Consider the following 15,000-nt stretch of genomic DNA (forward strand, 5'->3'; position numbering starts at 1 on the left):
AGGAACAAGCGGCGGCCATTTAATATTAAGGAATACCTTAAAGTTTTAAAGGAGAGAGAGAGAGAGAGAGAGAGAGAGAGAGAGAGAGAGAGAGAGAGAGAGAGAGAGAGAGATGGGGATTTTACCCAGTTTTTATCATTCTTGAGATACCCCCTGTTTCTGAGCCCTCTGTCTTCTTACGTTTTGTAAAGTACAGTTTTTATTTCTTATATTGTGCGAAGTAATCTCCAAATGCTTTTAAAAAAAGATTTCTATATTTTACAGGTGGGGGAATACAGTTTACCTATTACAATAAACATTTTTTCACTAGATTATCTAATGCGATCGCCCAATATTGCACGGATAGGGCCTCTACTTGTTCCATATTTTTAATGTTGTGAGCATCTCGAACTCATTTTCTCATAAAGACATCTATGTTTTTATGCTATGTTTACCAATAACTGTCACCTTACATGATAATCCATACCAGTAATTTACCGAACAAGAAACTATAATCTCCAGCGAGCCGCTTTGGTTTCATAAACATGATTCCCACTAAACCAGTATTTAACTACTTCTTAATATCAAAGTGTTCTTCGCAACATCTTTTGATAGAAATTTCCCCCATGGAGCACCATCAACACGACTTGTTAAATAATGAATGCCAGCAGTTGTCTCCAGGCCTACTACAGGCGACCAACTCCCCAAAATATCATATGTGTTAACTCTCCCTGTCTATATTTTTGACAGTCTTGCTGTCAAGTTATTCTGTAATGAGAGCCTTCACCTTGACACATCATCGATACAACCATTGGCTGTGTAGGCTCACGGCGTTATCACTATGTGGTATTTTTTAATGAGTATTGTTCTTTATCACTATGTGGTATTTTTTAGTGAATATTGATCTTCATCAGGTTCTCTGCGTGATTCCAGCCGAGTATCCCTTACCTTCGCAATCCTCGCAGTTACAGACAAATTTTTTAAGTCTTTTCTGTTGTCGTCGAAGTCATGTATTTCACTGACCAGTACGTAGCTGTCACTGGAAATTAAACTACTTTTATATTACATACAGGAAAGAACCAAAACATATTTGACATGCATAACAAGTAAAACATCTAAAAATATATCGATATCTACTTAAGAAAAAATTAAATCATTTGTGGATCTCGAAACAACTCAAAGTACGTTCATACCAGCAAAAGTTATCTGCGTTTCTTCATAGTTTCCTCCTTTTATTAATGTTGATGATATGTGTTATAATAGTAAGTGATCCACAGATGAAAACATTTAAGCCGTCTGCACTAAAGTGAAAGTTTATAGATGAGATATTTGCGAAAACTTAGTAGTTAACCTTCATACCTCCAGGTTATTCCTCCGGCAATAAAAAATAGGCTGGTAACGAATGACACTGAGCCTCGGATATTTTAAATACAGTTTTGTTTTTGCTTAATCTCATTTACTATTCAAGTTCTTTCACTCTTGGCTAATTCACTTCACTTGCATCCCTAATTATTTATCAAGAACCTAACATTTACCGAGGTCTGTGGACTGTCAATAATCATCAATTTTCAACACTTTTCATATTCTGGAGCTTCTTTGTGTATTGATAATATCTTCCACGTCGAGGTTTCAGTATCTAGATCATACTTGAGTGATAGAAACCCGTGATAATGTTTATCAACCGACCAAAAGATGAAAGACTTGGGACTACTTTTTAGGCGCCACGTACCTGGTTTTATGCCAAAATGTGAACATTTCCACATTAATTCTGTTTTTAAATCTGACAAATTGGAAAACATTTAATGGTCTGGAAGATATGTCCTTGTTGCTGTAAAATATGACACTAATTCTGAAAGTTCTTTGATGAAATCTACACTTTCTACGCGTCCACGAAAATAAATGACGGTGTAGTTAGGAAAAAAGTCCTAGGATATACAACTTGTTTAGTTGCGATACAAAATTCACTTGTGATGTCTTCATGTGTAAAGGGTGTGAATCTGAGACATGGTTTCACAATTCATAGTGCTGTTTTTATATTTAAGTATATTAAAAAAAAAAGCTGATGGATTATTTGTGAAGATACCTCTTTTTCTGTCACTGTTGCATTTGCCAGGGAGACGGAAAGTTTGATAACAATTCTTTTGTTTACAGTTTGCTGAAAACTTTGTGTGGCACCAGATTTGAATCTCAGGTCCTGTTTATTATCCAATACTTAATCGCAGGCATTTTATGAATTGGAAATTAAGGAAATTGCACCCTACAATTAGTTAGGTTTTGTAGACACGGGTTTAAAAAAATGCTGCATTATTACTCAAAGTTATTAATGGATCTATTTGCTTCAAGAATAACAGAAACATACAGAACTTCTGTAAAGGTGCTACACATTCATGAACGGTGGGATTTTGATATATTTTTGTTAGTGTCCAATTAAACATGTATATTAATATACTTATGAAAAGAAAGTATGTTTAAATGCTAATAGCGAGTACATGGGCTTTTCTCTTTTTTATTATACTACTGTGCCACCAAGCAGACACATACGTTATCTTTAGATTTTTTAAAATTAATATTTATATATAAACTGTAGCGAATACTTTTACAATAATTATAATTCATATTTTGTAACATGATTATGATTATATGGACAATAGTAGATAACGCATGTTATTATTTTCTACGATAAAACAGATCAAAGATGAAACTAGCAACATAATTGTGCTTTAATACTGGAGAATATTTTGCTGATGATACTCCATTACGAAATTATTTACACATTTTGAAAAAATAATTTTTTCCAACAAGAGACATGCTTCTTTGATAAATAACACTGTAAAAATGAACAGGGAATCATTCACTGCAGTAAATGGAATCTTTAAAACGTCAAAGCAAAAAAAGTAACGACAGGTTTTAATTACGCAAAGTCGGCAAGGTTGGTATTTGAAAGCAAGCTGCTAATATTAGTTTTTTTTTTTTTTTTGCTAAAATACCATTCATGAAAAATGGAAATTAATACTGAAAACTGAAGAATACTCAGTGACAAGATAATCCATACATATAAATACAAAGAAGTCTGAAAGCTAACAGTTATTCACGTGGAAATAAAATGAAACCTCCAGTAACATCTTTCAAGAATATGATTTTTTTCCTCTCTCGGTAAATGAACACCGTATTCTTTGGAAGCTTGCATTTCAAGTCAATAGACCCTTTGTGCTTGTTCCATATGAATAGGGTTCATCTTCTGAATAATAATAATAATAATAATAATAATAATAATAATAATAATAATAATAATAATTCGATTTGATCTCGGTAGCTCTATTGACATCGTCAATAGTCAGCAGCTAAAAGGGAGACAGAATGTTAGCTTTGACCTTCAAAAACGTAGGGTGATGCAAGGACTTTCAACATTTATACGCGAATCATATGAATAGATAATTTTTCGCCGAGATGACAACATGGGGGATGAGTTTTTATTAAAAATTAAAGGTAAATTTTTCGGAAAATGAGCAAAAATAAGAATGATAAAATTATGTCAAATAAAACTGGTACTTCGACAAAGAAGCTCCACGGGACGCAGCGTTTATTACCAGTCCCTCAGGGATGAACGCAAAAACATATACAAAAGTCAGTAAATATCTCAAATTATCTTGGTAAATTTCTCGAATTATTTCGGTAAATTTCTCAAATTATCTCGGTAATTTTCTCAAATGATCTCGGTGAATTTCTCAAATAATCTCAGTAAATTTCTCAAATTATCACGGTAAATTTTTCAAATTATGTAGGTAAACTTCTCAAATTCTCTGTAAGTTTCTCAAATTATCTAAGTAAATATTTCACATCACCTCGGTAAATTTCTCAAATTATCTCAGTAAATTTCCCAAATTATCTCGGTAGATTTCTCAGGTTGTCTCGGTAAATTTTCCAATTTATCTTGGTAAATTTCTCGAATTGTCTCGGTGAATTTCTCAAATTATCTCTGTAAATTTCTCAAATTATCACGGTAAATTTCTCAAATGATCTCACAACTACTGCATTATATACACCCAGTTCTGTATCGTTCAGTGAAAAACTTGTATTAATAAACGATATCTCCGCTTGGAATTCTTATGCAGAATTACCGTAAGATTAAAATAATGAATACTGATGAGGATAACAGGAGACGGACGTGTAAATGGGGCATCACTTCTCACGAGGTATAGCAAAACCAGAGGAGGACTTATTTATTTATTGATTAATGTGGCGACACGCTGTCTATATTGTGCATTTGGCCATGTGCTTGAAATGCTCCGTCGAAATAGCAACGTTTGAGTGACAGTGATTGGAATCATACTTCATGTATTAAAGTAGCTGTTCCTGAGTCTGGAGAAATTATTCCGTGTGGTAAATATGAAAATAATATAAAGGAACTTCTGTGTCAAAAATGACACATCGTATGCCAGCAACAAAGAGTCGTCCGTGTCAAGGATGTTGACTATAGGAATGATAGAAAGGTACCTTTGAATTCATCTTTTCGATCAATATTTTAGATTATACAATGCATGACCTTTATAATTTACAGCTAACAAAATATATTTGATCTTTCGCAGGCAATTACATGAAGCTCATCTTAAAAGAAATGCACAGTTCCTAAGAGAAGTTATGGAAATTACCTTACCTATATAGTAATCGCTGGTAAGTACTGAACATTTTTATGCATCCTATTTAACGGTTATATTCTCTCAAGTATTTTAAAACATTTAGTAGGCAAAGATAAAGTTACAATAGGATCCCATTCCCAAGGTCCGTGTGACGCCAGTTTTAGTAACCATAAATCAATCAATCAATCATGAGGTCCGTAATGTGATCCCAGACTTCCGCCTACCAGCTGGCCCAGCTGTTAGCAGGTGCCAACGTCAGCTGAAAACAAGAAAATGGGAAAAGAGCAAAGAGCAGATTATGTATAGAGCGGGAGAACATTTCCTATGTAATTTCCTCTACAAGATAGGATTTAGAAATTGCTCAGGATTTTATGAGAAAAATACAGTTTCTGCCTCCCACTCACTCACAATCTACGTGGAATATATGAGAAATCAGTATTTTTCTGTTCCTGTGAGATTTACCAGAATTGAAATTCAGCGTCATTTATAATGTTATACAGTATATTGTTTTTAGCTCCATTAAACATTTTCATGATATCACATTGTATGTATGTATATATATATATATATATTCATATATATATATAATATATATATATATATATACATACATACATATTCATATATGTATATAAATATGTATATATATATATATATATATATATATATATATATATATATATATATATATATATATATATATATATATATATATATACATCATATATACTGTATATATATATATATATATATATATATATATATATATATATATATATATATATATATATATATGTGTGTGTGTGTGTGTGTGTGTGTGTGTTCATTCACAAATATCATTTAGTATCGAATTCAGTGTACCTTGGGAATAACTTACACCCAAGAAGAATTAAAACTGATAAACGCTTCGTTCAGCCATGGTCTGGTTTCGAAACAGCGGTAGACAGTGACCTTGACCACCCAGCTATCAAGAGAGAGATATGAGCTAATATGGGCTCTGCTGCACATATTTGTGGGTGTGTGTAGTATATGGGTAGTTGTGCATGTGTAGGTGTGAGTATATGGCAGATGAGCAGAGCTATCTGATTCTGTAAAACATTTTGTAAAAAACATTTTCCTTGTATTTTCACTTTGATGTGGGAAATATGAAGCTGTATCGTTAGTGTTTTTTCCTCGGTTTCCATTTTATTTTATTCGTAATTTTTTTTTCATTTGTAACAACCACTTTATTGTCGATGCTCCCATAAAAACGAAGGTATATATTGTTTGGTTATATTGATTTTTTTCTTTATATATATATATATATATATATATATATATATATATATATATATATATATATATATATATATATATATATATATATATAATATATGTATATATATATATGTATATATATGTATATATATATATATATATATATATATATATATATATATATATATAATGTATATATATATATATATATATATATATATATATATATATATATATATATATATATATGACTTTATAATCACTTTTCGCATTTTGTATATATAATTACTAGGTAGGCACTTAATAAGCACTGATTTCCAAACTGGGAAATTATTTTTCTCCCTATGTTAGGTTCAGTTCTGCCTTATAATTCTCTCGTTTAATTGTCAGTTATAGCTTTCATAAATATCATAAAGATCTTGCCCAACGTGCGCTGCACAATACAGGTAATCCCAAGAAAGATTAAGATTAGATTTAAATCGTTTAACAAAGTGAGAGTTGAATACAGTTATGAGTTATTTAACAGTGTAAGTTGAAGCTATAGTGGAGGAGTTGGAAGGGTTACAGCAGGTTTTGGTTTTCTGTAATAGAAAACTATTGCGATGGCTTTCTGTCTGTCCGTCCGCCCTGAGATCTTAAAAACTACTAAGGCTAGAGGGCTGCAAATTATTATGTTGACCATCCACCTTCCAATCATCAAACATACCAAATTGCAGGCCGCTAGCCAAGTAGATTTTATTTTATTTAAGTTTAAAGTTAGCCATGATCGTGTGTCTGGCAGCGCTATAGGTGCCAACAACACAGGCCACCACCGGGCCGTGGCCGAAAGTTTCCTGTGCCGCGGCTGAGAGTTTCATGGGCCGTGGCTGAGAGTTTCATACAGCTTTATACACTGTACAGAAAACTCGATTGCGCCGAAGAAACCTCTGAGCATGTATTACTGAGCATTTATTACTTTTTTTTGGGGGGGGGATAAGTTAAATGGGATTATACTTATATTTACCAATTGGGTAAAGTAGGACTGAATAACTCAGGATGTACGTTAGTTGGCAAACTCCTTAAATAAGGGTGTTTCCTTCCGGTTAAAACTTAATCATGCATGTGCACATGAAATAGAGACTGCAGCTCTCTCTCTCTCTCTCTCTCTCTCTCTTCTCTCTCTCTCTCTCTCTCTCTCTCTGTGTCCTTTACTGACGCCCTTCACACCCACTTTCTCTTCAGACTATTGGACATTTCTCATAAGACAGATTTCACGAATGAGGATGCTGTCAATTTGGTTGATGGTTTGACTTATCAGTAAAAGCCAACTGTTCGTTGCCTCTCTCTCTCTCTCTCTCTCTCTCTCTCTCTCTCTCTCTCTCTCTCTCTCTCTCTCTCTCGTCAGTTCGGCATTTGTCATCTTATTATTATTATTATTATTATTATTGTTGTTGTTGTTGTTGTTGTTGCAAAAATGTAGCGGCAATGCCTTCAAACAAGCATGAAAGATATTAACTTCTAAATCAAGTTTTGGCAGAGAAAATTCCATGGTGTGTAAATTAATATGTAAATAAATAAACACATAATGATTCCAAGCTGGAAGCTAATGGAGTACAGCTCTACGTATAGAGTAGCTGTACGGTGTATCTCAGTCCCATGAATGTCTGCAACAGTAACAATGACAAGTAGACATTTCCACTGCTTTGCAATAACGTTGGGCAATGTTAAATCACAGCACCCTCATGGAATGTGGCGGATGGTGGTCTACATTCACAACATTTGCAGTAATATTTACATTGAGAAGTAATACGTTGACGCAAGACTTCCAAAGTCATGGATCAAATGCCAAAGAGTTTTCTCTCTCTCTCTCTCTCTCTCTCTCTCTCTCTCTCTCTCTCTCTCTCTCTCTCTCTCTCTCTCTTAGTGACAAAGTTGAGCAGCGTATGTTGAAAAACCAAGATATTATCATGGAACTCCTTAATGAACGTTATAACAAGACTCTCGTTCTTAGACGTTATCTCTCTCTCTCTCTCTCTCTCTCTCTCTCTCTCTCTCTCTCTCTCTTCAGTGACAAAGTTGAACAGCTTATGTTGAAAACCAAGATATTATCATTGAACTTAAATGAACGTTTTAACAAGACTCTAGTTCTTAGACGTTATCTGTGTGTGTGTGTGTGTGTTCAGTAACAGTTAAACTGCTTATATAGCAAAGAGCCAAAGGTTTCAGCATTTTCTCCTAAATGAACGTTTTAACAAATCTTTAATCTCTCTCTCTCTCTCTCTCTCTCTCTCTCTCTCTCTCTCTCTCTCTCTCTCTCTGTTCAGGAAACAAGCTTGGAAAACTTACTTATAATGAACGTTTTAACATGTCTCTAGTTCCTAGACGTTATTTCTCTCTCTCTCTCTCTCTCTCTCTCTCTCTCTCTCTCTCTCTCTCTCTCTCTCTCTCTCTCTCTCTCTCTCTCCCTTAACCGGCCTCTACTTGTTCCCCTCACATGTTTTAAAAGGACATTATGTCCCAAGGTTTTCTCACTTTTTACATCTTGAATGCATTCCATTTACATGTTTTAAGCTTCTTGACCCTCTTTCCTGTATAATTTGCTGATTTTTATTTTCCTACGAGACGGGGGAGAGGTGACAATAAGTTGGGTCGGAATTGGTTCTTTTATGTGAAACCGTGAAGCAGCAATGCTAAGAAGACCTACTGGGTAGTCACTCTGGAGGAAGGTTTCGTGCAAGGATATAACCATTCTGGGACCCCTCTCTCGGGGTTTGTCTTTCAGAACCAAAATTCATTCTGACTGGTAAGCCTATAGGCTACGTTCCCTTCAAGGTACATTGTATTGTATATATATATATATATATATATATATATATATATATATATATATATATATATATATATATATATATATATATATATATATATATATAAATATGTGTATATATATATATATGAATGTATATATATATATATATATATATATATATATATATATATATATATATATATATATATATATATATATACATACATATATATATATATATATATATATATATATATATATATATATATATATATATATACTGTATATGTGTGTGTGTGTGTAGTTGTGTATGTGTGTGTGTGTGTGTGTATGCGTGCATGCACGTGTGCATTTGTCTGTGTCTGGTGTGCTTATCCCACGTAAGAATATTTACCCGTCTTTCCCAGTTTTAAAATGTTTGTTTTCAAGGCAGACCGCCCGGATTTATGAATCCAGGACACACAAAAAAAAAAAACAATGAGATAAATTTCCTGATGCAATTGACATTTTTACTCTGGTGTATTTTCGGAGCTATCATCTCAGTGGGTGGAGTCGTAATTATTACGTTAAGCCGCGCGTAATGTCACCTCTATTTCCGGCGCAGCAAGAATTTTCACTCGAATTTCGGTGGCATTCATCCTCTTATGTCATGGAACTTTCTGGAGCTTGCATCCTTTCATACACGAATTCACACAGGTCTGATGAGAGAGAGAAAGGGAGAGAAAGGTTCGAAGAAGAAAGGATTTAAAGGTAGGCTTGAAAACATATGAAAGAGAGAGAGAGAGAGAAAGACTAGAGACAAAAAGAGAGAGAGAGAGATTCGAAGAAAAAAAGGATTTGAAGGTAGGCTGAAAAACAGATGAGAGAGAGAGAGAGAGAGAGAGAGAGAGAGAGAGAGAGAGAGAGAGAGAGAGAGAGAGAGAGAGAGATTCGAAGAAGAAAGGATTTAAAGGTAGGCTTGAAAACAGATGAAAGAGAGAGAGAGAGAACTAGAGACAACAAAAGAGAGAGAGAGAGAGAGACAACAAGAGAGAGAGAGAGAGGGAGAGATTCGAAGAAAAAAGGATTTGAAGGTAGGCTGAAAAACAGATGAAAGAGAGAGAGAGCTACAGACAACAAGAAAGAGAGAGAGAGAGATTCGAAGAAGGAAGTATTTGAAGATAGGCTGAAACACAGGTGAGAGAGAGAGAGAGAGAGAGAGAGAGAGAGATTCGAAGAAGGAAGTATTTGAAGATAGGCTGAAACACAGATGAGAGAGAGAGAGAGAGAGAGAGAGAGAGAGAGAGAGAGAGAGAGAGAGAGAGAGATTCGAAGAAGGAAGGATTTGAATGTATGCTGTATTTCAGCCTACCATCATATCCTTCCTTCTTCGAATTTCCCTCTCTCTCTTCCATGTTGTCTAAAGTTCAACAAGGAAGAGAGAGAGGGAAATTCGAAGGAAGGATATGAAGGTAGACTGAAAAACAGATGAAAGAGAGCGAGAGTGCTAGAGAGAGAGAGAGAGAGAGAGAGAGAGAGAGAGAGAGAGAAGTTCGAAGGAGGAAGGATTTGAAAGTAGGCTGAAAAACAGATGAAAGAGACAGTGAACTAAAGACAAGAGAGAGAGAGAGAGAGATCCGAAGAAAGAAAGATTTGGAGGTAGGCTGAAAAACAGATGAAAGAGACAGTGAACCAAAGACAACAAGGCAGAGAGAGAGAGAGAGAGAGAGAAAGATTCGAAGAAGAAATGATAAGAAAGTGGACTGAAAGACAAGAGAAAGACAGAAAACAAGACAAAAATACGGAGACAGAAGCAGGCACTGAAATGCTCACATACAGACAGACAGCCAAGACAAATGAACGTAATGAGCACAAAAAGTTGAAAGTCTGCGATTAAAAATTACATTAGAAGAGAGAGAGAGAGAGAGAGAGAGAGAGAGAGAGAGAGCATTTTAGAGCGCAAACAAGAGTCCCCCGGAGAGCAAAACTCCGACATCGTTACAATAAATTAAGGGTTAGTGTGCCAAAAGGAAACCAAGTCCCCGTGGTAACGACTCCCAAATGTTCTGTTGTTTTTCATAAACGTTGCTTTTCGGCTGCATATTTAAAGATATATTCCTCGTCGTTGGGCGCAGTTTCACGTTTACTGGCTTAGAGAGAGAGAGAAAAAGAGAGAGAGAGAGAGACGTATTATTATTATTCGAGCAGAGCTAAAACTAAACTTTCTCCGGGGCTTATTTTTCTCTTCCCATTTTTTAGGCCGGTACGTAAAACACGTTTCCCAATTATAAACGGCTGTAAACGGTAACAATGCAAAGGTATTCCACTTACGGAATGAGAGCATTAAATTTTCATTCGTTTGAGTGCCTCGGACTCCAGGAAACGGAGAATAATGATTCCCGGCGTTTCTAAAAATAAATAAGAACTCGCGCGAGAGAGGGAAGCGTTCTTTTTGCTCCCAAAGGCGCACGCACAGCTGTAGCCAAGTGGTATCGGAAAATGGTTTTCCTTCTAACGTCTGCGTAAGGTACTGCGACGGGATAATGTCCATCTGAATATGAACAGGAATCGCATTACGAGGTTTTTGGGGGCGGCGTTGGGGGCTCTGGAGTCTGGGTGGTCTCTGGGTGGCAGGGTGGGGCTGGTGGGGGACTGCGGTAGGAGGAAAAGAATGCAAAATGGAATATACAAACACATATCCAGTTGATTTCAAAGAACAAGAATTGAATTTCAATTTTGTTCTCGTGATTTTGTAGACTTGACTGGTTCGTTTTCTTTGCTAGCAAAGTCTATATTCGAAACGAGATCCAGTACGTTCTGTTCTTCGTTATTAGAATGGAATGGAATGAAATCTAGAGTTTAGGCCAAAGGCCAAGCACTGGAACCTATGAGGTCATTCAGCGCTGGAAAGGAAATTGGGAGTAGAAAGGTTTGAAAGGTGTAACAGGAGGAAAACCTCGCAGTTGCACTAGGAAGTAATTCTTAGGAGAGGGTGGACAACAAGATGGAAGACAGATAATATGGTTGGGGGTACTGTAAAAGGAATGAAAGGGGTTGCAGCAAGGGGCCGAAGGGACGCTGCAAAGATCCTTCAGTAATGCCTACAGGAGCTACCCCCTCAGGGGTTTTCTTCGTTATTGGAAATCAAAGAAAATCTGTAAATTGCATTTTACCATACATACAAAATTCTTCCATTGATCATGGTATTTCATCTAATTCTCATCCTACAGTAATTTTTTCCATATTGAGACAAACATAAATCATTAGTTGCAGTTACATTCATTCGCAGTATAAAGAGTAATCACATCAATAAAAAAAATTCTGTTACGTCAGTTAACAATCTCCCGTGTCACCTGTTCATTTTGGTTAGGCCTAAGTAGGTCTTTCCCTGAATTCCAATTCAAAAAAACCTGTATTAGTAATCATCGTTCCTACATATTTGAATGACGGACTTTCATTTCTTTTTCTACATCTATTGTCATTTCGTCACTTTGTGCATAATTTATCATCATTATTTCTGCTTTTCTTTGATTTATCTTATGCCTCATCTCTCTAGATGTATACAGTGCTTTCTGTTGAGCAAATCTTGTGAATATTGTGACGTTCTGCTTATCAAAATGCCATCCTCTGCATTTTCTCATTTCTGTATTTCCCTTTGCCTCGTCTTACGTCTTCCTAACGAACACCATATTCTTTGGAATCTTGAATTTCAAGTCAGTGAATCCTGTAGGCTTATTCCATATGAATAGGGTTCATTTTCTTAATAATAATAATAATAATAATAATGTTAGTCTGTGGAGTGTCTGTTAATATTAATGACAGACACTTGGTTGGAGAAAGAAATGAATGTTTATATCTACATAATGACTCATCACAAAAAAAAGACAAACCTTCTCTTCTTTTTCCAATTAATTTTCTCACAATAAAATTCAAGAGAAGGGCAGACACTCACGCACGCGCTCATGCAATATATATATATATATATATATATATATATATATATATATATATATATATATATATATATATATATATATATATATATATATATATATATACATATATATATATGTGTGTGTGTGTGTGTACGTGCAGCGTTGTCTCTGAATGCTGGCAAATCTACATGTTTACTCAAAGCCTTTCTCACATACCGAGAATAGCTCGTAAATAAATCATTTTTCCGTCTTCGCTCTGCAATTCGTGTTTGTCCAAATAAGAAATAATATATGAGCACCGACGCTTATAACAAGTAAACAAGGCGAGGTAAAATCTATATGCTTTTCGTATGCTGATGTTAATTAATACGCCTTTAAACACCAAGCTCACTTATTTTTTTTTCTAAATTAGGAAATCCTTGACAAACAAAAGATGTTTGCAGAATGCTTCTGCTGCTGCTGCTGCTAGCAGGCAGGCGGTGGAGAGCTCCTGCCTGCTGCCGCCGCTGCTGCCTCTGTAAATTCGCGGAATAGAAAATCCTTTAAGGGTCTATCTTAAAAGAAGGCTGTTGCCGAAGCTGGCGCAGATTGCAACCTTAGCTCTTCCTCATAAAAATACAATATCTTATTCCGCACACAACGCCCTCCTCCCCTCCCCTCCCACCCCTTCCTTCCTTCCTCTCCCCCTCCCCTTCCTCTGCTTCCTTCATCCCCACCCGGGGAGATATCTGGGGATAAAAGTTTTTTTATTTAATTTAATTTTTTTTCTTTACTTTTTTACGTCCTGAATAGAGGGCTTGATCAAGGGTCGCGCAGTAAAGTGGGTTTTGGATGTCCCATTACGGCGAAGTATATTATTGAGCATATTGGGAACTTCATTACCTTCACCCCCAAGCCGTCGTACTCTATTCCCCCCCCGCCTCTAGTTCTTGTCGTTGTTATATCTTGTATTTTTTTCCGTAACGTTCAAAAATCGTATATTACATAAATGTTGAAGGAAAAAACGTAAACATGAAGAAAAGATAAGACTGGAAAGAAATTCATCTTGTAAGTAATTGGTAAGACAATAATCACTGTCTTTCCTTAAGGCATTTATTTAGCCATGCTCGTGAGATGGTGCTCATATGTACTTATGCATGTATGTATGTATGTATGCAGGTGTTATGTATGTATGTATGCAGGTATGTGTGTATGTATGTACAGTATGTATGTATGTATGTTTTCCTGCGTTTCAGAGAGAGAGAGAGAGAGAAAAAAAAAATGGGACGTCAGTAGCAATCTCTGATCCCACAAATCTCTACATAATCTCATTCATAACAGCCTCATAAGCAAATAGCCAGCGCTCATTCCACTCGCTTACTGCTAGCAACCCCACGTTACCTTCTAATGAAATGTTGATTAATGCTGAATGCGAAACTATAATTCAAATCACTCGTATGTGATGTTAACTCCGGGGAGCAACAAAAGGCAGCGAGATTTAATTTCGCGGTTCAAAAGGGGAACAAATTAAAAATAATCTTGAAATCGAGCTGCCGTCGAGTTTGGGGGCGAGGGGGTAGGAGTGAATTTAATTATTTCCAGTATTCTGTACATGTTTCCTATAACTCTCCGAGGATTAAAACCTTCGTTGCAGCAAATACTAAGAAATGTAAGAGTTTGTTTTTTTTATCCTTTTTTTTTTTCCTCTGAAAATTTGTTCAGGAGATCCGATCCTGGGAACCCTCGGTTACAAGGGATTGGAAACGTCAATCTAATTACGATGAAGGAAATGGCGACAGGTAAATAGAACGAAAGCTAAACCTAAGGATCTGAATCACTGAGGACATTTGAAAGCGGTAATACCAATCTTGGCGTAACAGATCTGTCACTCCACCCGGCGTTCTCTGTTAAGAACAGTAATGGTCTTTAAATTTTCAGTAAATGTATTTCATCTTATAAAACATTGTATAAACTAAAATATTTTTAAAGTATTTTTGTAGAATCCCTTATTATTTCTTGAAAACTAAATTTTACTTATTTTGCCTCTGTAATAAGTTTTTTCATATAAAACATTGTATAAACTAAAGTAATTTTAAACTTTTTTGTAGAATCTCTTATTATTTCTTGAAAACTGTAAATTTTACTTATATTGCTTCTGTAATAAGTTTTTTCCCTTGCACTCTTCATTACTATGATTGTCAAAATCTTATAAGATATTATCATATTCGGGTATATACCTTGAAAGCAAAATTATTCACTTACTGCATAAATTACTAAAAAGGATTATGAAAATAAAACAACAATAAGTAAAAACTTATTAAAATAAGTTAGTTATCATGTTTAAACTTCATAAGGAATGTTTCAAGTCCCCATTGAATTACAGAAAACAAAGATATCAGAGATATCAAAATATAAAATAATTTCAGGCTCTGGTAGACGAGTTGCA

General features: G+C 35.2%; 1 long non-coding RNA gene across 1 annotated transcript in view; it reads left to right on the top strand.

Moving 5' to 3' along the window:
- Positions 1 to 15,000, top strand: part of LOC136853904 (uncharacterized) — a 608,104-nt gene that overhangs the window by 450,282 nt on the left and 142,822 nt on the right. Inside the window, exon 7 of the long non-coding RNA XR_010857570.1 lies at positions 4,566 to 4,650. This is a non-coding gene — a long non-coding RNA (uncharacterized lncRNA). The remainder of the gene's footprint in view (positions 1 to 4,565; positions 4,651 to 15,000) is intronic.

Source organism: Macrobrachium rosenbergii, chromosome 28 (genome assembly GCF_040412425.1).
Source record: "Macrobrachium rosenbergii isolate ZJJX-2024 chromosome 28, ASM4041242v1, whole genome shotgun sequence".
In the NCBI taxonomy this organism is placed as follows: domain Eukaryota; kingdom Metazoa; phylum Arthropoda; class Malacostraca; order Decapoda; family Palaemonidae; genus Macrobrachium; species Macrobrachium rosenbergii.